General features: G+C 41.5%; 1 protein-coding gene across 5 annotated transcripts in view; it reads right to left on the reverse strand.

Moving 5' to 3' along the window:
• The window catches only part of GBF1 (golgi brefeldin A resistant guanine nucleotide exchange factor 1), a 4,751,435-nt gene that overhangs the window by 1,291,908 nt on the left and 3,437,299 nt on the right, over positions 1-22,228 (reverse strand). The gene's annotated exons all lie outside the window — the stretch shown is intronic.

Here is a 22,228-nt window from a genome sequence, read left to right on the forward strand (position 1 = left end):
TCTACATAGGAGGCAGCTATTGTGATAAGTCAAACTGGCAACTAGTGCACTTATGGGAGAGGTTTTGCTTATATAAAAATATTTTAGAAATGAAAGATTTTTTGTGGCAGCATTATTTGCAAAAGTTACCAGTAAAAGCGGATTTAAATTATCTTCCATCTGTTAGACAGATTTTGCAACACCCTGGAGATGTGTTTTCAACATTTTTCATTTTTGCTTTCATATCCAGGTGGTGCTGCAGTAGCATTGTCGCCTTACAGTTAGACGTTGCCCGTTCAATTCTCAGTTAGAGCGTCTTCTGTGTGGCGACATGCGTGAATGGGCGTTCCTTCATTGAAGGTTGTGCGTTAGGCCCGGCAAGCCAGCAAGTAAAAATCTACTGCCAATCATTAGCGGACCGGAGTTCCGCTGTGGCGACCCCTAACTGGGTAAAGCCGAAAGACACAAACAATCCAGGGCATCTGACAAGTTCACAAGATTAAGTTTCATTTGCTTTGTCTTTTTCCTCCAACACTGATGAAGTTGCCGTTTGTTTCCATTTTATCTCCAGCCACTCACTGCGCTGATTTTGTTTTAGTTTTAACTACTTAAATTTATATGGAAAGCCAGATGCAAGAAATGCTTTACCACAAATATTCAACAGTGGGAGGATATTTTACTTTTATTAAGATTGTGGCTCTGGCAGAAAGTATGGACAGAAAAAAAAAAAAAAATTAGCGAGTTCCAGAACTCCGCACATGCATGCTCGGAACTCGAATCTGGACTGCTGTTTAACCAGTCCGGATTAGGAAAGAAGGCACCAGTTTACAGATGCCCCAGAAGTCTAATGCGGTTACAAATGCATAGTCTGTGCATGCTCAGAACTGCAGGGTGGATTCAGTGCATGCATGAGGACTTTGAATGCATTCGCGGGCACTGAGACATGGAAAAAGGGCAAGTTGGAGATGCTAGGACTTTGCAGTTATGGATTGCAGCAGGATTTGAAACGGACTCCAAACAGGAAGAAGGTGGGTGTGTGCATTTGGATGGAGATTAGGCAGGATTTCAAACAGAGCTTTTGCTGTGTGTGCATTAGGACGGAGGTTAGGGTGTGTGTGTGTGTGTGTGTGTGTAATGCCCCCAATTAACTATAACTGGTGGCTAGAGAGTAGACTCAAACCCTGTACCTTGGGTGCAGACAGCAAGAGCCTGAATTCACTACCCACCACCACTTGTAGATTTTTGCCTCATATTTTTGTTCTGTTCCTAATAAAATCAGTGTTTTTCTGGATTTTGAATTCACTAAATAATGACAGACATTTGAATTTCAGGCTTCATATTCTTCTAAAAGTACATGGCAACACAAAACCTTTTATTCTAGCAATTTTCTAAGTTTACAAGATCAATATTTGAAATGTTTACCTATTTTTCGGGCTGTATTTCCCCATTATTGGCTTTGTCCAGGTTTTTTGTGCTAAGAAGTTGACAGCTATGGTGAGAACTGAATTCACTGAATATGTTTGAGGGCTGTATTGCCCCATTATTGGCTTTGTCCAGGTTTTTTGTGCTAATGCTGCAAAGTTGAGAGATACAGTTGAGTGTCTAGTGGATTTTACAAGGAGCCAAGAGCTTCAGCGGAAGACAACTTTAGTGCTGCTTATGCTGAGTGTCCTTGCATTGTTAATAGCACAACAGGTAGTGTACTTGCTTTCGGTGCCGAAGGCTGTGGGTTCTACTCCCACAGTATGTGGATGCATTGCTGATACTGTACTGTGTTGTACTTTTAAAGGGGGTGGATGCTGCAGTACTGAGAATGTCCTCTTTGGCAGCGATACCTAGTAACGGTTAGAGTAATTCTGTTGTAAATATGCTGAAAGATAAAGCATAGAAAAATAAGTTTTCTTGAATATATGTATAGAGTTTAGCAATGTAAAATGGGCATTCATACTATATGTACAACAGACAGGCTTCTCTTCTTTACAGCATCAGATAAACTCAGCAAAACGTGTCTCAAAAGTATGTTTTTTCAAATATTAAAAGCAGAACAGATGTTTCCTTTCAGGCTTCTGATTGCTTGCATTCTCACATCGGCAGAAATGCTTACAAGTAAATCTCAAAAGGACAATAGGAAAGTCTATAAACATTACATGATTTCCCACAGAAGGCCAAAAAAGTTACCAAGGAGGAAAAAAATCTGTGTGTGTGACTAGAATTGTATATAACTGTATTAATTCAGCTATGTGAAAGGTATTATGTAGAAACTTAGGTTTTCGAGGTAACTGGAAAATGGAAAGTCATCATCATTCATATCTGTAATGAATAAAAACTTTGTAAATATATGCTACAAACTGACAGAAGAGTCATTTATTATAAAAATAAGTTTCTTTAATGTGGAATTTAGATGACTTTATGTCTGCAAAGATTGTGCATATTTACTGATGCTGGTGGATTGTAGAAGTCTAAGTAGACGTTTATGATGGAAATGTTCTGAATTGGACAGTTTTGTCATTATTGGTGCATGCATTTTGTTGCATTGTTTACTGGAAAAATGTTCAAAACAATTAATTTAAAATGCCCTCTAACAACTGTACTGCATTATACAAGGAATATAATTTAATACGATCCGGAAGGTGAATCAAAAAACACATATATGTTTCATGTGCAGGGGGCCTATGATTTGAAAACTGCCCAAAGTTAATCTTTATCTGCCACTGGCCAGATGTATTTTCTTTGAATGCGGGTTTCAATGCTGTTTCAAAGGCAGAGAAGTGTTAATGCTAAGTCTACTTTCATTGCGAGACTGCATTGCTTTGTTTAGCCGATGTCCATTAGTGTTTGTACTGTAAAATGTAAAATAAAAGTTTTAAATGAATCCAATGGCAGTCACTAACCTGCAGTTCAAACTTCTGCTTAACTTTATCCTTTTTATTTACTTTCCTTGCAGATTTATTTGATCCTAGTACCTTGGTCACGTGCTAATTTCCACCAATGAATTCCAGCCTCACTCTTGTCTATTTTCTATACCGCTACTTGTAAAACCTGATTTCTCCATTCTGGCACTGACTTAGTTCTTAAAATACCTTCTGTTGCTTTATAAATATAATATTCTGTATGGCTGTTATTTTCCCAGTGGACTTGCATCCAAAATCCTAGCCTTGCTCCTTATCTCCTGAAGCCCCCGTCCAGAGTTGTCAATAGTCTCATCCTTTTCCACTCTGGAATTATAACCCTCTGCTTATGTTATGAATATAAGCCTTAACTGCATAGCTCTAAAGTACACCTTTAAATCAGGTAACTTTGCATTACCTTGCTATATGGAGAGAATCAGCTTATCCCACTTAACTTTTGCCTCATTCTCCTCCCAAATTCCTTCAGCTTTTTAATTATTCACAACTTCCCTGGTTGACAAAATATGCCTGACCTGTATATATAACTATATGGACCAAAAACACTTTTACTGCTTGTAATTTGCTATCCATAAACATGAGTTTCTAACATCTCATTTTTTGTATCACCATTTTGTTCTAGTCTCAGATATCCTTAGCTCCCATAATAGAATATATTTTTAATTTATAAAGCTAAATACTTCATATTATCATGTCCCCATAAGTAACGGCATTGCTGTACCAATTCATGTGTGTCTACAGAGTTTACCACTACAGCCTTCATTTTATCTTCATTTATTTTATAGCCCAAAAAGTCTTGAAACTATCTTAAAATGTTCTACAACACTGAAATTTATTTTCTGGATTTATTACATACAATAAAATATAATCTGCAAATAAAGGTAACTTAAGAATTCTTAAGTAACATACCAGTTGTATCCTTGAATTTGGGAATTTCTCATCTTCTTTGCTGAAGGCTCTAAATGAAATGCAAACAGTGGGGAAAGAGGACACCCCTGCAAACTTCCCTTTTCAAACACAGCTTCTCAGAGAGGTATGCTCTGACTTTAATTCTTACCTCATACTCTTCATATATTTTCCTTATTAACATTCTGTACTCTCAGGTAATGCAACTGCTATGAATTGCCCAACTTGTAACATTACACCTGATTCTATTAAATCTGTTTTCTCTACATAAAAACCCACAAAAAGCAGCAGTGTTTTCTTACATTCTGACTTTCTCTGGGTGGTCATTGCTCTATTAATGTTGTCAAATGTTAGTCTCCACTCCACAAAAAGTACAGTTGTGTACACTTACCATAAATGTAGATGTTCGAGTGTATTCACTGTTGCAGTCATTACATTTGGGTCATCTGCCTGCAGGTAGTCCTCAGCCGGCCTGAATATCAAAGTCCTGGATCCTGCATCAGATGCTGTCTCTGGTCGTCAGGGGTATAAAGCATGCAGCCAACACCATTACACCAGTTTTTCTTCCCCCAGATGTCAGGTGCCCCCAAAATGGGAAGCAATTATATATAGGGTTACACCTCCAACAAAAAGCAAATACACCAGAAAGTAGAAATACACTAAATAAGAATAACGGTATAGCCAAGAGAAGTCAGGGGGCTGCAGGGAGGGCAACCAGGACTGCAACAGTGAATACACTCAAACATCTACATTTATGGTAAGTGTACACAACTGTACTATGTTCTTTGTGTTTTACTGTTGCAGTCATTACATTTGGGTAGATTCCCAAAGCTAATGAAGGGAGGAGGCAGTTAAGAGAGCATTAGGACCAGCTATTAAACCCTGCAAGACTGCAGTAGCAAAACCAGCTCTGGATTTAGAAAAAATAGACAAGTGGTAATGCTTGGTGAAGGTATGTACAGAGCTCCAGGTAGAATATTCTAGGATGTCCCTGGTAGGGACACCTCTGAGAAAGGTTGTAGAGGTAGATGCAAGCCCTGGTGGAATGTGATCTTATCCCCTGTGAGGTAGTTTTTCCATGATGCTTATAGCAGAAATGAATGCAATGGCCTATCCACTTAGAAATGGTTTGCTTTGAAATGGCCTTCCCCTCTGCCCCTGCAGCAAAGGCAACTATCAGCTGTTCAGTTTTTCCTGAGAGGCTTAGTCCTGTCCAAATAAAATCTAAGTTGTCTGTGCACGTCCAAAGAGTGCAGTATTTGTTCTCCTTTGCTCCGTGGATTAGAAAAGAAGGTTGGCAAATGAATGGACTGGTTAAGGGCCACACTGGATACCACCTTCGCATAAAGGATGGATTTGTCCTGAGGGGCACCCTGTCTGCATGGAAGATGATGAAGGGCTCCACTGCCATGAGAGCCTGCAATTCAGACACTCTTCTTGCTGAAGTGATGTCTAGAAGGAAGGTTGTTTTCCAAGAAAGGAATTTCAACTCTGTAGTTGCAGCTGGCTCAAAAGGAGGTAGAGTGAGCTTTTCCAATACAAAGTTAAGGTCCCAGGCTGGAGTAGGGGCTCTCCTGGTTGGTCTTAAATTTTTGGCCCCTCTGAGGAACTGTTTCAGCAGGGGGTGGGAGAAGAGGGGTGGCTCAGTACTATAATGTGCTGAAATGGCTGAGGCATGAATTTTAATTGATGAGAAGGAAGGGCCCTTGTGGAGCATCTCTGTTAAGTACTAAAGAATATGCGGTAAGCTGGGCACTGTTGTGCCCACCCCCTGAGTCTGGCTCCAGGAACAGTATGTTTTCCACTTTTCAGCATAGGATTTTCTAGTACTAGGCCTCCTTGCCTCCAGAATGACATCTAGAACCTACTTACTGAGGGATGCTATTGGAGAGCTCAGGTAATTAGCCAGGCTGCAAAGTTCAGGGTTTGAAGCTGGGGGTGCAGAACCTGGCCGTCCTGCCGTGACAGCAGGGAAGGGGTCTGAGACAGGTGCCCTGGTTCCAGCAGTGACATACTGCGCAAGAGGGGGTACCAGTGCTGGCGTGGCCAGTCTGGTGCAATCAGTATTGTCCTTGGTTTGTCCTGTTTAATCTTTAGCAGAACTTTTGAGAGGAGAGGCATAAACTGAGAGGCTTTCCCAGGTGAAGGACAGGGCATCCACTTTCCAAGCTTCCTAATGCAAAATGTGTCCAATTGGTAGTTCTGAGGGGAGGCAAACAGGTCTATCTCTGGGTTCCTCCATTTGTTTCTCAAAATGTTGAATATCTTTGGTTCCAGTTTCCACTCGTGTGGGTCCTTGAGATTTCTGCTTAGGTCGTCTGCCAGTGAATTTAGCTTGCATGGCAGGAATTGAGCCTGTAGGTGCACTTGATAGCTCAAAGTTGTGTTCCACAGAGTCATGGCTAGTCTGCAGAGAGGGTACGAGTGGGTTCCCCCCTGCTTGTTTATGTACCACATAACAGTGGTGTTTGTCTGTCTTTACCAATAATTGTCCTGGAAGAATGTGGTCCTTGAAGGCTGTCAGAGAATTCTGTACAGCTAACATTTCTTTTTGATTGATATGCAAGTGCATTTGACTTGGGTTCCATTTGCCCTGAATGCACTGCCCTGCCAAGTGAGCCCCCCCCCCCCATGCATAGTCTGATGCATCTGTTGTCACGGTTTGGGCGGCAGGTGGTAGAGTGAATGGCAGTCCCTTGTTGTGGTAGCAGGTCTCTGCCCACCAAAGGAACTCTGTCTTTATACAAGGAATGATGGGAATCATTGATTCCAGGTCCTGAGAATGTTGACACCATAGGCTTTTTAGATACCATTGTAGTTTCCCCATATGCAGTCTTGCATATGGAATTAGCAGGATGCAAGAGGTCATGAACCCCAGGGCTTGCAGGATTTTCCTTGCAGATAGCTGGGTCTTTGTGGCCAGTAGTTTGAAGTAGGCTGTCAAACTTGTTTCTCTGACGTGAGGTAAGCCATCTGGGAAGTTGTGTTCAAGCTTGCTCCCAGGAATACAATTTGTTGGTAGGGTACTAGATGAGATTTCTTTTTGTTTATGGTGTACCCCAGTGAGGTTAGCAGTTTCTTTACAAATGCCAGATGATTTAGTAGCATGTCCTGGCTTTCTGCCTGAATTAGGCAATCGTCCAGGTATGGGTATATTTGAATATTTCTTTGCCTGCAGAATGCAATGACTGGAGCTAGGCACTTTGTGAATACCCTGGGTGCAGTAGATAAGCCAAAGGGAAATGCAGAGAACTGATAGTGCATGTAGCCTGCTCTGAAGCATAGGTATTTCCTGTAAGATTCCCTTACTGGAATGTGCAGGTAAGCTTCGTCCAAGGTTGCCAACCAGGCATCTTTGCCTAGCATGGGAAGCAGCTAATGAAGAGTTAGCATTTTGAATTTTGGAATTACCAGAAAGGTGTTTAGAAGAGACAGGTTCAGGATAGGATGCCAGGAGCTGTCTTTTCTGGGTACCAGGAAAAGTCTTGAGTAATAACCTTGTCCCCTTTCTTCTGCTGGGACAGGTTGAATAGCCCTGATACTTAGAAGACTGCGAACCTGCTGTTGAGCCTCTGCCTACTGATTTGGGGGTAGGTCTGAACAACTGTTTGGGGTTGGTAAGGTGTGGAAGTGGAATCTGTATCCTTGGGAAACTATATTTAAAACACATTTGGGTAAAGAATTCCCAGTTTTTTGCATGCAGGGCGATCTTTTCCCCTAAGGGGAGCAGGCAGTTGAGCAGGACTTGGAAGGTTTAAGGCTAAGTCATTGTGCCAGTTTCCCATAGGGGGTGTCTTACTACTTCCAGCTTTGAAAGTGGGAGCCCCCCACTGCTTAGGCTTGTGAGTACCTTGAGACTGTATCCTAGGTGGTCTGCTGTTCCTGGGTTTGGACTGAGAAGTCCTGGAAGAGACAGGAAAGGACCAATTCTTAGAAGGCCAATGCCTAGTAAATCTGAGAGCTGTACTTGCAGGAAATCTTTAACAGTTTGCATAGATTTAGCTTTTTCCTCCATCTTTTTAAGTACTACTTTTGCTTTGTTGCCAAACAGGCAGTCTTGGTTTAAGGGAGCATCCAGTAATTTAGCTTTAACATGATCTGGCAAATTTTGCTCCTTAAGCCAAGCATGCTTTCTAAGAACAGACCCAGTGATAGCAGCCCTGCAAGATGCTTCTAAAGAGTCAAAACCACACTGCAAATGTATGTTTACCAACTTATTCAGCAGAATGCATGAAATCTTGTAATTCTTTATTTTCAGCATAGTCAGGAATCAACATCATTTTCTGTTTAAGTAGTCCAATAATATGCTGCTGATACTTTAACATATGAAACTGGCAGTTTAAAGCCCTAATGGCCATAGTAGCATAAGTGTATACCTTCTTACCCCATTAGTCAAGGTCCCTGGAATCTCTATCAGAGGATGTAGGGTTTTTGGCAGTAGTAGCCGTAATGTCTTTAGGTCCCTGTGAAATAGTCTCTGGGTCCGCAGTAGGATTCCTGAAGAAGAACTTGTGAGAGTCAGGTACTCTGTGATACCTGTCAGGTTTCCTGGGAGCTGGAGGTAAAGTGTCTGGGGCCAGGCTAGATTCCAAGAAGGCAACATCTACAATGTCCAGTACAGGAGGGATAGCTAAAGGCCTGTGTTGAGGTAAGAGTAAGAATTCCCTAAGCCTCTTTTTGGAGTCAGAGTAATTCCTGGCTTTCCCAGTGGAAATGCTCCCTAAGGGTGTGCAAGGTTTCACCAAAAGAAAAATCTTCTGGAGGGGAAGCAGAGGGCATGGAGTCCTCTGCCATCAGAATCCTCATAGGTAGATAAGGGCAAATCCTGGTAATCAGAACAAACAGAAATTTCAGAATCCTGATCAGAAGAATCAGAAGGAAAATCAGTTCTAGGTCTCAGAGGGTGAAGGCTGGCTTCCCTTAATTAAAGTAATAAGGTCTTCAGCCATTCTTATCATTTGTTTTTAAGGAATATGGGCCTGACCATGTGGTTTGGACATTGGTTTTCTAGGCATGATTCGAGTTTTAGGCCTTGAAGAAGAAGATGGCTACCGTTTGAAATGCAAATCAGTAGACCTGAATACACCCTCAGAAGCTGGTGCCTGCACAGAAACTCCGGACCCATCCAAGGTAGAGACATCCGCAGGTTCCATAGTCGAAGAAGCATCTCGTGGCATACCGGACTCCCGAATGGGTCTCAGTAGAGGCCTGCGAATCTGAAGTAGCGAGTATCAGGGGCTGCGAAAGCGCCTCACTGAGTACCGGCGAACTGGTGACTAGCTTAACGGAAGCGTCGTCGGCAGCTTTGGACTTATGCGGTCTGTCTCTGTGTTTATCTTTATGGTTTTTTTTGGAATGTCAGTAGTCGGATGGCTTACCGAAGCCATTTCTGGATAATTAAATCGAGTACCAAAATAGTTTGATGCAAAAATGAACTGACGAAGAATAGTTTGAGGATTGAATAAGGCACAAAACTGACAGTGAGGTACGTCGTGGTCTGGGCCTAAGCAATGAATGTAGTATGAATGAAAATCTTTATGAGGTATTTGCTTTCCACAGGTAATACAATTAATTTTTACTGACATCGGTTTCGAGCAAGAAAAAGGATCCCCAATGGGGTACTTAGCTTTTTTGAAGACTTCAGTTCTGAAACTCGAAAACAAAAAATTCCAGAATTCGGCCAACTGGCACTTACAAACTGTTTCTACTTCGGGCACCGCACAACAAGAAAGACTGGTGTAATGCCGTCGGCTGCATTCTTTATACCCCTGACGACCTGACGTCATGGTCAAGGAAGAAGAGGCAGCATCTGAAGCAGGACCCAAGACTTTGCTATTTAGGCCGGCTGAGGGCTACCTGCAGGCAGATAACCCAAATGTAATGACTGCAACAGTGAAACACGAAAAACATCTGCACTGATCAATATCTACCAACTTTAGTAACACCTTTGCCATTTCCACTGCTACTATAAATGTAAACAATTTATAATACAGTTCAAAATTCAAAGGGATCTACATAAAGCTGGATATGAAGGGTGTTTACTCTTTTGAGGTAATACAGCCAACCATAGCTTTCTGACAAGAAGCTGGTCCCGCTCCTCCACACTTTTTTTTTTTTAAATGCAAGTTATGCACTTTTCAGAACACTCGTTTTCCAGTCTCTCTATATGGAGACTGGAACAAAAGGACTGGTTGCCTTTGTCACCTCTTTCACTTGGCAACAAATCTCCTCACATTCTCAAGATCTTCCATTATCTCATAATCACCTCCACCGAGGAGATATTCCAGATCAAGTGGAAGAAATAGAAGCCAAAAACTAATAATACTTAGAATACAAAATTAGTAAAAACGGCTACCAAAATAAAACCCCGAGTTCTTTAAAAAAATTCTTGGGGGAAGTGAGTGGGTGTTCCTGTGTATGGAGAGGGATTAGTCAAATCTCTTGCTCTGTTAAGTATGTAACTTAAATATCTGACAGACAGAGTCCCTAGGTAGTCCTGGGAGGTCGATCCAAGAAAGCCTTTGAGAATGGAGGCTCTCCTTCAAACTGTAATGTTTTGCAAAGGTATGAAAGGTTGACCATGCAGCAGCTTTAGCAATACCTTCCAAGGGTAGATACAGACAGACTGTGTTTTAAGTGTAGCATTCAGGTGTTTTCTTCACACGGGAAGCAAAAGGAGATGCACTCACATAAGCAACTGGCTATATTATGCTTGGACACCTTGTGGTGTTTCTTTAGTTAAGAAAGCAAAACAAACAAACAGACATCATGTCTGATTTTTTTTTGTAGGTTAACAGACTGTTTTGTAAAGTCAAGAATAAGTCTGAATTTGCACATTTTTTAGGCACTAAAAAAAACCTGGTTTAGAATCTGGACCCTTCCTGATCCAGTGAGACCTCTTGGAGTTCTTTTGCAAAGAGTTTGTACCTCCTTTATGGCTGCCCTCCTTTGTCAGGGTGGGACTGTGGGAGGATGAAAAGGCAGGTTCCTAGGCATTTCTAAAATAGGAATATAACAGCCTGTGGATACTACATCCCTCATCCATCTGTTCGATCTGATGGCTACCCATGTGTAAAGGTGAAGGGAAAAGTCTTCCCCCAACTGCTTCCAGAGTGGAACAGCTGGAAACTGCTTAGAACTCATATTGTTGGGATCAATGAACGGATCCCCTGTAGCCTTGATGGCTTGGACCTCTGGGGAGGCTGCCTGACTAGAATTCTCTATCTCAAGAACCCCTGTAATGCTGTTCCCTTCCACTGGACTGCTGGGATTTTCAGGACCAAAAGTTTCTGGCACCCTTTTGGTTCATTTGAAAGGGCCTTTGGGGAAAAGAAAACTTGATCCCAGTATCAGAGAACACTGCACAAATTGATGGCTGCACCCACAAACATCAAGCAACATACCTTTAAGGTTACCCATGCTAATGGGAAAGGCAATTTACCAAGGAATAATGAAAATATATTGGTATGGCTCCCAAGTATGCAACAAATTGCCTAAGGTTTAAGATTTTTTGCTTGGAAGTGCTTTCAAAGATGTTTATACTTCAAGCAGACTTCAGATAATTTTTCCTCAGGTTGTCTGCAAATGTCTGTGGTGTGATGGGAAAGACAGGTAACTGCAAACATGTTTTTTGGGAGTGTAAGAAGTTGACATATTATAAAAACTCACTACAGATTACTTTCTCAGAAATGATGGGTAAGCAGATTGTTGCAAATAAGAAAATGATTTGTTTGACCTGGGACACAAGATATTAAAACCTTACTAAGTTTTATGCTATTGGGTGCCAAAAAAAGCAATTAATCGAAAATGGAAATCAAAATCTAAACCAGCTGCAACTAAAGTAATGAATACTGTAAAGGAAACTGTAACTGAAGTAATGAATAAGTAATGAGTTTAGCTCTAGTGAGCTAAACCTCGCCACAACAATAATTAGAACATGCTGGAGGGATAGATTCCTGTCACAGAGACTCCCCATGCTTTGGAACAAAATTCCAAACTACATTAGGCAGAGCCTCTCACTAACACTCTTCAAGAGAAACCTTGATGAGTGGATGGGTAACAGAAAATACACCCCTGGGATCACTTCATTGGCTCTGCTTGACAGAGATCAGTTAATCAATGGGGTGGCGAAAGTCGACACATTCTGGCTAGGCTTATAAATGCCCTTGGGCAGATAGCCTAGTACCTACCTATGAATATTGTAAAGGACATAAAAGAAATGCAGGTGGAAAAAATGGAAGAAGCAAATTATACAGAAACAAATGGAATTTGTGGTAACAATGCATGTAGAAAGTACATTGTGTAAAATCTTACTATAACAGTAGATGTCCTTCTCTTCACTGTTGCAGTATTCCTTACAGTAGGGATCCCCTGCCTAGGGCAGCCTGATGTCTGGCCAGTATACCAAAGCCTTAGGTTTTAATAGGGACATCATACGTTACATGTATGCTCCATGCGCGTGGTGTACAGCATAAAGGTGACATATGGATGTACCATCCTCAGAACTGAAAAGGCCCAGAAGGAGCAACAATCCAAGGTGAAAAGAGGAACATGCACATCCAGAAGAAGAAACGGAGAGGAGGGAGTGAGCATATATTGCAACACTGAAGAGAAGGAATATGGTAAGATTTTACACAACGGTGCTATGTCCTTCTATATCACTGTTGCAGTATTCCTTACAGTATGGAGAGTAAAATTGTTCAGAAGGAAAGGTAGGAGGAGGAAGGTCCAGCAGAGCTTTCAAGAAATCCATGCAGGATAGCCCTGGCAAATCTAGCATTAGCTCTGGAAATTTGATCCAACTTGTAGTGCTTGGTAAAAGTATGCACAGAAGCCTAAGTAGCTGCCTCAAGGATGGAGCTGGTATCCAATCCTTAGGAAAAAAGAACCAGAAGAAGCCACAGCCCTGGTAGAATAAACCTTAACAGAAGAAGAAAGGCTTTTCCCATGGAAAGAGTAACAGAAGGAAATGGCCTTAGATATCCATGAAGAAAGACCTAGAATGAAAGGAAACAAAAAGTTGCTCAGACTTATGAATGGCTTTAGCTTTATCCAAATACTATCCGAGTTGTCTATGCAAATCCAAGGAGTGAAGAACATTCGCACTAGCATATTGCGAAGAAGGGAAAAAGTGGGCAAATGAATAGACTGATTAAGAGACAACTCATTAACCACCTTGGACATAAAGGAAGGATTAGTACAAACAGATATCCCCCTGTCCTTGTGAAAAGCTAAAAAAAGATCAAAAGCTATAAGGGCCTGCAGCTCAGACACCCGTCTGGCTGAGGTAAGGACAAAAAGAAAAAGTGTCTTCTAAGAACAAATCTTTTAAGAAGCTGAAGCTGCAGGCTCAAAAGATGCCCGAGCCTTTTTTCCAAAACAAAATTAAAATCCCAGGAAGCATGAATATGCTTAAGAATTTAAGTAATTGTATGACCTCAGATCTAGAAGTCAAGAGAGGAGTTAAAGGCAGACAAACAGAAATGGCTGGCAGGTGGGCTTTAAAAGAAGAGTATGCCAACTCAGCATTGAGCAACTCACACAAATAAGAGAGAATCAAAAAAACTTTCACAGAAAGTGGATCCACGTTACAAGCAAGACACCAACAGAAAATCTCTTCCATTTGGACAAATACGATTTCCTGGTAGTGGGTTTTCTAGCATTCTGCAGAACCCGAAACAAAAAGATGTATAAAAGGGATCAAAACCATATCACCCACCATGTCAGTTGAAGAGTGGGCAAGTGGGAATGGATGAGATACCCCTTGTCCTGTGTGAGTCATCCACCCTGTGAGGCTACTTGTGATGACTGCCCTTGGCCAAATGCAGACAAGGAGGGAACCAATGCTGTCTGTGCCAAAAGGGAGTCACAAACTAGATTTTGGGAGAGTCATGTTCTATCTTGAGCAAGACCCTCAGTATAAGAGAAAGGGAAGGGAAGGCATAAAGAAACACCCCCTTCCAGGAAAAAGATAGGGCAGCCACCTTCCAAGCCAGAGGACATGGGACTCTGGTGCAAAAGACAGTAAGTCGCCTATTCAAAGGGAAGGCAAAAAGATCTACTTGAGGAGTTTGAGGAGTACCCCCACTGGTGGACGATGTTGAGACGCATCTCTGTGAAGCATCCACTCATGCATCTGTGTTATGGACTTGCTCAGTGTCTGCCATAATTTTCTGATCTGAAGGAATATAAACAGCTTGAAAAGTCACTTGATATTGGACAGCCAGATCCCAACCTTGAAGAGCTAGTTTGCACAAGAGGCAAGACTGCGTCCCTCCCTGGCTTGTTAATTTACCACATCACTGTGGTATTGTCAGTGAAGATTTTGAGGGGCCCTGGAAGGAAAAGAGAATGGAAGGCCTGAAGAGCTGGGAAAAGAGCTCTCATCTCTTTGACACTGACATGGTCCATCCTTTGACAAAGAGACCAAAGGCCCTGAACCTTCAGAGGACCGAAGTAAGCTCCACACTCAGAGTCCGAGGCATCTAAAGAGAGTTCCTGAATGGGGATTGGGGCTGAAAAGGAAGCCCTGGGTTGAGGGACAGTTGATGATCTATTAAGTGATAACTGTTCTGTCTTATCTTTATAGCTCACCCAGTTGGGAAAACCCCTGAATGCTTTCAGAGAATATTATATCTCCTAGCCAGTTTCTTTATTTTTTTTTTTTTGTTTTCCCCAAGCTAATCAATCTCCACAAGACTGCAACCAATTTCTCTTTATCAGACTGTCACCATGGAGACATGAGAACCAGACAGTCAATTTCTCATTATCGAACTGTCTCCATGGAGGCAGGAGAACCAGACAGTCAACATCTCTATCGGTTTGTTACCATGGAGACATGAGGGCCAGATACAGAACTGCTACTAAGCATACATTCATTTGCTAGAAAAAAAGCCTCATAATATTCAATATTCATTTTCATTTACTTGCTTTCTCTTAAAACTTCTTACTAAATCAAAGGTCCTTAAACCAGTCATTCCCCGTGCAAGAAAGAGAAAAAGCACACATTTTTCTTTCTCTTTTAACAAGGTCTTTTTTTTTTGTTGCATTGCAGTGCCTACACTTCTTAAAATTGAACAAGGAGATGAGAGAAGGGGAGAAAGAAAGGAAAAAAAAGAGCAGCAGCACCTATTTACAGCCCCCATTACACTTAAAATAACTGAGAAAACTTTATTTTATATCATGCAAAGGAAATTATACACCACAAAAATAGTACTATTAACTAAGAAAAAATGTTTTCTTTACGTACAGTTAACCTTCTCCCCTCTCTTCCCCTCCCCAAAGCATTTTGCAACCTTTAATGGTATGAAGTAGGGCATATACTTTAGAGTCCTCCCACAAGTCGAACATGAAAAAGTCCAATATTTCCAGATTTTCTTGTCATATTTCACAAATATAATCAATGCACTGTAACCCCAAATTAAGTTATTGGTTTTATTACTGTTCATCTCAATCTCCCAAATCCTGTCCCTGCTTCATTTCCAACGTATTCTTGATTCTTCTAGCTAACTTATGTGTTCTTTTCCTTCTCTACATTTTCATTGAAACAGTGGAAAAGGTTTCACAGGTACAATCTTTCCGTGGTCTTTCTTACCAGAAGAACAAGCAGCAGACCCTTCTTCTGTTTCACAGCTCACGTTTTGTTAGACAAACTTTAGTATTTCTTCCTTAGCATGTACTTTATCAAAATATGATTTCTGACCCTCCAGGGAAGAATACCTTGAAAACAGCTGGGTACGGCAGTTTGAATCTCACACCTGCATCTCGACATTCCCTGAACAGTGGAATGAATTTACTCCTCTTCTGCCTGGTGTACAATGAGTAATCCATTCTCCACAAGCACTATGCTATCTCCCACTTTTAGTATTTTGTCCTTCTGCCACAATTTTGTCAGTATCAACTCATTCTGCTGGTAGGACTGCATATTTACTATTAAAGGTCAAAGTTGTTTTGGTCATAGCTAGGTATGGAGCATACACACAATATGCCTTTTCAACTAACAATTCCTGCTGTGGAATACCAGTCTAGTTGCTTATTTGTGCTTTCATAAAATTAATACAGTCTGTTCCATCCAGCTTCTCTGGCACAGCTGAAAATTTCAGGTTTTCCCTATGTGCTCTGTCCTCTAATTCTATTACTTTTTGAAACATTTCTTCCAGAGAAGTCTCATATTCAGCCAGTCTTTTCTTCATTTCAACATCTGTTTTTTGCAGCCTTATCACCTCATCTGTTTAAGGCTTCTTCTGTTTTTCCAGCTTTTTGTTGTTTGTGTTGATATATTCTCAGTGTTTTGTTTATTTTAACCAGGTCTATATGTGCAGTTGTCTTGTATCTTCCTGTAGGTTACTGGAAGTCATGTCTGGAGGTTGCACTGCTTTTTGCTGAATAGCTGCAGAACTTTCCTGACTCACTGTTTCTTCCTCACTTTTGTAGCTGATCTGTTTCCAGATGCTCTGTATTTCTTTTTTCCTGGCATCCAGGAAGTACACTTACTAGCCAGTTACAAAACTGTATCCATAAACACAAAAGTCTACTGGTCTCCTCTGTTGAGCTTCTGTTTTCACACTGGGAGAACTAAAGTCAAGCTGTTACTCAATGTTCAACAATTGTGGAAGTCTGAACCTTCAGAAATGTGTTGAGCTGGGATAAATGCAGAATTGGTCTCCAGGTTCCTTCTTTCCTGGCAATCAGAAACATTCTGGAATAAAATCCCCTCACTTTTTGAGGAGACAAAACTGAATAGATAGTTCCTTGAGCAAAAGTCTCTGAAGAACACCCAGAAAAAAGGGCAGCTGTTTCTGAGAGGTTTGAGGAATGCCCAAAAAAAGAGGAGGAAGGAATTTCCAAACAATTTAATACCCCTGATGAATGATGGCTGTAACCCAAGAGTCCTGAGTGATCTGCAACCAATCTGGGAAGGACAGGGAAAGATGAAGAGACAATGGAACTTAGCTGAGGAGGGAAGAAGAAGATAGACAGAACCTGGCTTGTTTGGAAAAACAGGCTTCTGGGCTGTAGGACTTAGCAGGAGGAGCCATTCTAGCGCCCTTTTTACTCTTGGGAGGAGGGCAAAGCTGTCTTTAGACAAAGGCAGGCTTAGTATGGTAATTCCTCTGAAGTTTGGTAACAGGGCTGACAAAAATGTTTCAATTCCTGCACAGCCTTACCCTTTTCCTCAAGAGATTTAAATAGCTCAGCACCCATATAATCAAAGAGGTTTTAATTGTCAAAAGGAGCATCCATCAGCTTGACTTTGATATCATCAGACAGAAGCTGAAGGTGAAGCCAAGAGTACCTCCTCAACACAGAACCAAAGGCAGCAGCTTTATATGAAACATCAGCTGCATCACAACTACATTTAATGGAATGGTGACCCACTTGAGAAGAGGACCCTAACAAACAGAGGGTCAAAGTCTTCACCTCAGAATAAGGAATATCTGCAATAACCTGAAAAGCCTGAGACAGAGAAAAACAAAATACACCTGGACGTATGGGTCTGTTAATTCATAGGTTCATAGGTTTATACTAGGCTATCTGCCCTAAGGCATTTATAAGCCTAGCCCAAAGTTTTGTGGCTTACGCCACCCCTTATATGAAAAAATACTGTACCCATTAGTTTGTTGTGCCTCTGTCCAGCAGTGACAAAGAGTTGATTGCCGGGGTACACCTACGATCTCCCATCCACAGGTCAAGATTTCTCTTGAACAGAGCCAGCGAGGTGCTCTGCCTCACATGGACCGGGATTTTATCCAATTGACTGTTAATTGACTGCCCTGAAGGCCAGCAGCAGTATACACTTTCTCACCCAACTGTTCCATAGTTCTGCTGTCCTTCTCAGGAGGGAGGCAGCTTAGTAGAAGGCAACAGCTTAGAGGGTTTATCAGAAGAGACAGAAATAACAGAAAGGTCAGCTAAGGGACATTTATAAAGAAGTCTGCAATCATCACGCACCATATAAAACCTATCAGTTTTTGAAGAGCAGTGGGGCTAGGTTATCAGGGGTCTGAAAAGCTGCAGAAAAAGTATCCAACAAGGCAGCAAAAACAGGAGGAAAAGCACAAGGCTTGGGAAGGAGTTCACAATACCTCTTCTGATCATCAGATACTTGCCATTTGAAGGGGTTCATAATATTTCTTCTGAACATCAGACACTTGCCATTTGAAGTAATTCATAATACCTCTTCTGAACATCAGAAACCTAGGTGAAGTCCCACTTAAACTTTATAATACAAGAAATAGTATCTCCAAAGGAAATCTCTTCAAAAGGAGAATCAGGGCTAATAGAATCCTCTTCCTCTGAACCATAACCCAAGGTTGAGGGAATCTGTGAGAAATAGGCCAAAGATTCCTCTTCAGATTCTACTTACTCATCAGATGAATCCTGCTCCCCAGGCCTCTTAAGCGGAGTAGAAGACCAAGGGGGAGCAGGAACAGCTACTCCCCGAGAAGGCTTCAAAGCCATAAGGGCATTAAACAAACCCTGTGTAAAATCCTGCAATTCACGCTGAAGATCCTTAGGAGCAGGAGAAATACGTCGACTCTTCTGCTTCTTTTCAAATGTCAGCCCTAAAAATTTTAAGCAGTTTGGACCCCTACCTACATTCAATAAGCATAGTGGGAATATCCTCCCAAACAAAGATTTGCGGAACAACCCTAGGCCCTTCAGATATAATTAGCCACAGTTCCCTCTGAAAATCCAAAATGGATGTTTGCAGAGCCCCTGGGGACATGCAAGAAGCCAGGTCCATGCCATTCACCAGCCTGAAGAGAGACATCCAGTGGAGGCAGTACAGCAGAAGAATCCGAACAAACTTTCTTGGCCTTCTTCTTTGCAAACTGCTGACCCTTGGGCCAGGACGATTCTGCCATAGTACTCTGACCCCATCACAACTTTCCTGCCAACAAAAGAAGAAAGCTGAGCCCTGGTACAACAAGGCTAGAAAGAAAAAATAAATAAATCACCACACCCTGACATAAAAACCGCATGCCAAAAACAAGAGGGGATGGAATGGGAGAGAGTGGTTACTGCAGCAGTGATTATATGAACATTTACTGTTACGATAAGTTTATTTACACAACCGTACTATTGTCATCATATTGATTGATGCTACAGTAGCCTTTTTTTTTTTTAAACAAGAGACATTTACTAAATTATCACTTATGACATAAGTAATCATTCATTTATATAAATGAAAACAAACCATACTGATGTATTTTCAGTTGTAAACATTAGACAGCACTTGTAATCTATCCAGTCATTTTCAGTAAAACTTTACATAGCTCATCCAATTCCTTCGTTCCCTTAAACCTCATTTTCCACCCAAAACGCTATTTTGCATGTACTGTTCCCATTATTCACATTTTTTCCTATGCAATTTGCTCCTACCCTTTACTAAAGATCCCACTTCCAGTTGTTTTACCTTTGTTACTATATTCACTGCTACTAGGTACAGTTGGGGTTTAGATTTTGATTTTCATTTTCTAGCAAATTTTTTTTGGCATCCACCAGAAGTAAACTTAGCAAGACCTAACTTAGCTCATCTTGGCAATTCACATTTTGTATCACAGCTCAAAAACATAATTTCCTTAGTTATATCAATCTGCTTACCCAGTATTTCTGACACAACAGTCTGCAGGGAACTTTTACTTCTTTCTTCCCCAACACACCTCCAACATTTGCAATCTACATGTGGAAAAATTCTTTGGAGTCTGCTGCTGCTTCTTCTCGGCTTTTCCTGGTTAGGGGTCATCACAGCAAATCACCTGTCCGCTCATGATTGGCAGTGGAGTTTTACGGTGTCGAGTTGCCAGCCCGGCACTCAACCTTCCACAGAAGGCACACAGATGCACGCACTCACACCTAGGGCCAATTTAGTGTGTCCAATCCATCTTTGGGATGTGGGAGGAAACCGGAGCAGTCGGAGGAAACCCACGTGACCACAGGGAGGACATGCTGACTCCGCACAGAAGGCACCCCAGCCGAGGATCGAACAGGAGATCCTCTTGCTGTGAGGAGGCAATGTTAACCGCTGCACCACCGTGGCTGCCCCTCCTTGGAGTTTGCTTAGGGTATAAAGAAACAATGAAAACACTTTCAAGCAAAGATTCAAAATTTTCTAGACTTCGTTATAAATTTGGTAGCTCTACATATATTCTCCCACTGTTTCTTTGTGAATTGCTTATCCAGTCTCTTTTCCCAATTCTTTCTAACCTCCTCCCATTGATTCCTATAGTTCTCATGCAATATTTTATATGCCCTAATAATTATCCCTTTTTAACAGCAGCTTCTGCTCTACACTTTACTAAAAACTCTACCAGTGCTGGTCTTTCACTTAGGATCCCCTATTTTGTTCAGAACTTTAGATGGTTTATTAACTTCATGTAACGTTAAGAAGGGAAAAACATGTGTCAAAACAGATTGTTTCAAAATGGTTGTCTAAGGCTATACTTTTTTGTTATACTCACCACAGCAAAACTATTCCAAGCATGGTCAAGGTCTAATCTACCAGGGCCTTGGTTTCATCTGTGACTTTTTAGAAAGGGTTGGATTCTTGAAATATTCTAGAAGCTGCTACTTGGTCCTTTTATTGCTGTAAATCAGGCTTGACAGGGACCATTCTCCAGGGATTCCTGGACTTTTCTCCTTCCACCTCCAAAATGTAGTAAGCTAAGGTAATTTACCCAAATAGCTAAGGCTACTGTAGCAGTTTACATATTATTCTCCAAAGTACAAAAAAGTACAGTTGTGTACACTTACCATAAATGTAGAAGTTCGAGTGTATTCACTGTTGCAGTAATTACATTTGGGTAATCTGCTGGCAGGTTGCCCTCAGTTGGCCTGAATATCAAAGTCTTGGGTCCTGCGTCGGTTGCCGTCTCCTCTTCCATGACGTCAGGTCGTCAGTAGTATAAAACAGGCAGCCAACACCATTTTCTTTAGTTTTTCTTGCCCCAGATGTCAGGTGCCCCCCAAATGGGGAGCAAATATATATAAAACTATAAATACATGCAATTGTCACAACATAAACTTTACCTTCATCTAAAAGCAAATACACCACAAAGGCTGTAGAATATAGTGAAGGAAAGAGAAGCTGTAGAATATAGGGGGATGGCGGGTGGGTAACCTGGACTGCAAAAGTGAATACACTCGAACATCAACATTTATGGTAAGTGTACACAACTGTACTATGTTCTTCATGTTTCACTGTTGCAGTCATTACATTTGGGTAGAATCCCAAAGCTATGGATGGGAGGCTGGAACTAAATAGCATTAGGAGTGGCTATAAGGCCCTGCAGAACTGCAGTGGCAAAGCCTACCCTGGACTTAGAGAAGAGAGGCAAATTATAATGCTTTGTAAAAGTATGAACAGAACTCCAAGTATCAGTTTCTAGAATGTCTTTGGTTGGCATCCCTCTGAGAAAAGCTGCTGAGGTAGATGCAGCCCTGGTGGAATGTGACCTAATGCCCTTGGGCACCGGTTTACCATGATGCAAACAGTAGAAACGAATGCAGTGGCTTATCCACTTTGAAATAGTCTGCTTTGAAATAGCCTTTCCCTCTGATCCTGCAGCAAATGCCACCAGTAGCTGCTCAGACTTTTTTAGAGATTTGGTCCTGTTTAAGTAGAATCTTAGTTGTCTGTGTACGTCCAAGGAATGCAGAATCTGCTCCCCCTTGTTCTGTGGATTTGGGTAAAAAGTTGGCAGGTGAATAGTTTGGTTAAGAGCCACAGTGGATACCACCATAGGCATAAAGGAAGGATTGGGTCCTGACGGACACCGTGTCTGGGTAAAATATAATAAAAGGCTCCACAGCCATGAGGACCTGTAGTTCTGAAACCCTTTTGCTGAAGTGATTGCCAGAAGGAAAGCTGTTTTCCAGGATAAAAACTTTATATCTGCAGTAGCAGCTGGTTCAAATGGAGGCAGGGTGAGCTTTTCCAACACAAAATTGAGGTCCCATGCAGGAATTGGAGATGATCTGGGAGGCCTTAAATTTTTGGCCCCTCTAAGATACTGTTTTAGCAGAGGATGAGAAAAGATTGGCGGCTCTGTGTTGTAATGAGCCGAGATGGCAGAGGCATGGATTTTTATTGATGAAAAAGATAGGCCCTTGTCAAGCATCTCAGTCAAGTATTGTAAAATCTGAGGAATATTTGGCTTTCCTGTGTCAGTTCCTTGTGCTTGGTTCCAAGCACAGAATCTCTTCCATTTATCAGCATAAGATTTTCTAGTACTAGGCCTTCTGACTTCCAAAATGACATCAATCACAGATTTACTGAGAGGTGTTGTTTGAATAACTACATGATCAGCCGTGCTGCCAGGTTCAGAGTTTGGAGCTGATTGTGCAGAATTTGATTGTTCTGCTGAGACAGCAGATGAGGTATTTGAGGCAAGTACCAAGGAGGGAGTTGAGACATATTCCTTAGGACTGGGTAC

The sequence above is a fragment of the Protopterus annectens genome, chromosome 14.part0 (genome assembly GCF_019279795.1).
Source record: "Protopterus annectens isolate FY-2018-M chromosome 14.part0, PAN1.0, whole genome shotgun sequence".
Classification (NCBI taxonomy): domain Eukaryota; kingdom Metazoa; phylum Chordata; order Ceratodontiformes; family Protopteridae; genus Protopterus; species Protopterus annectens.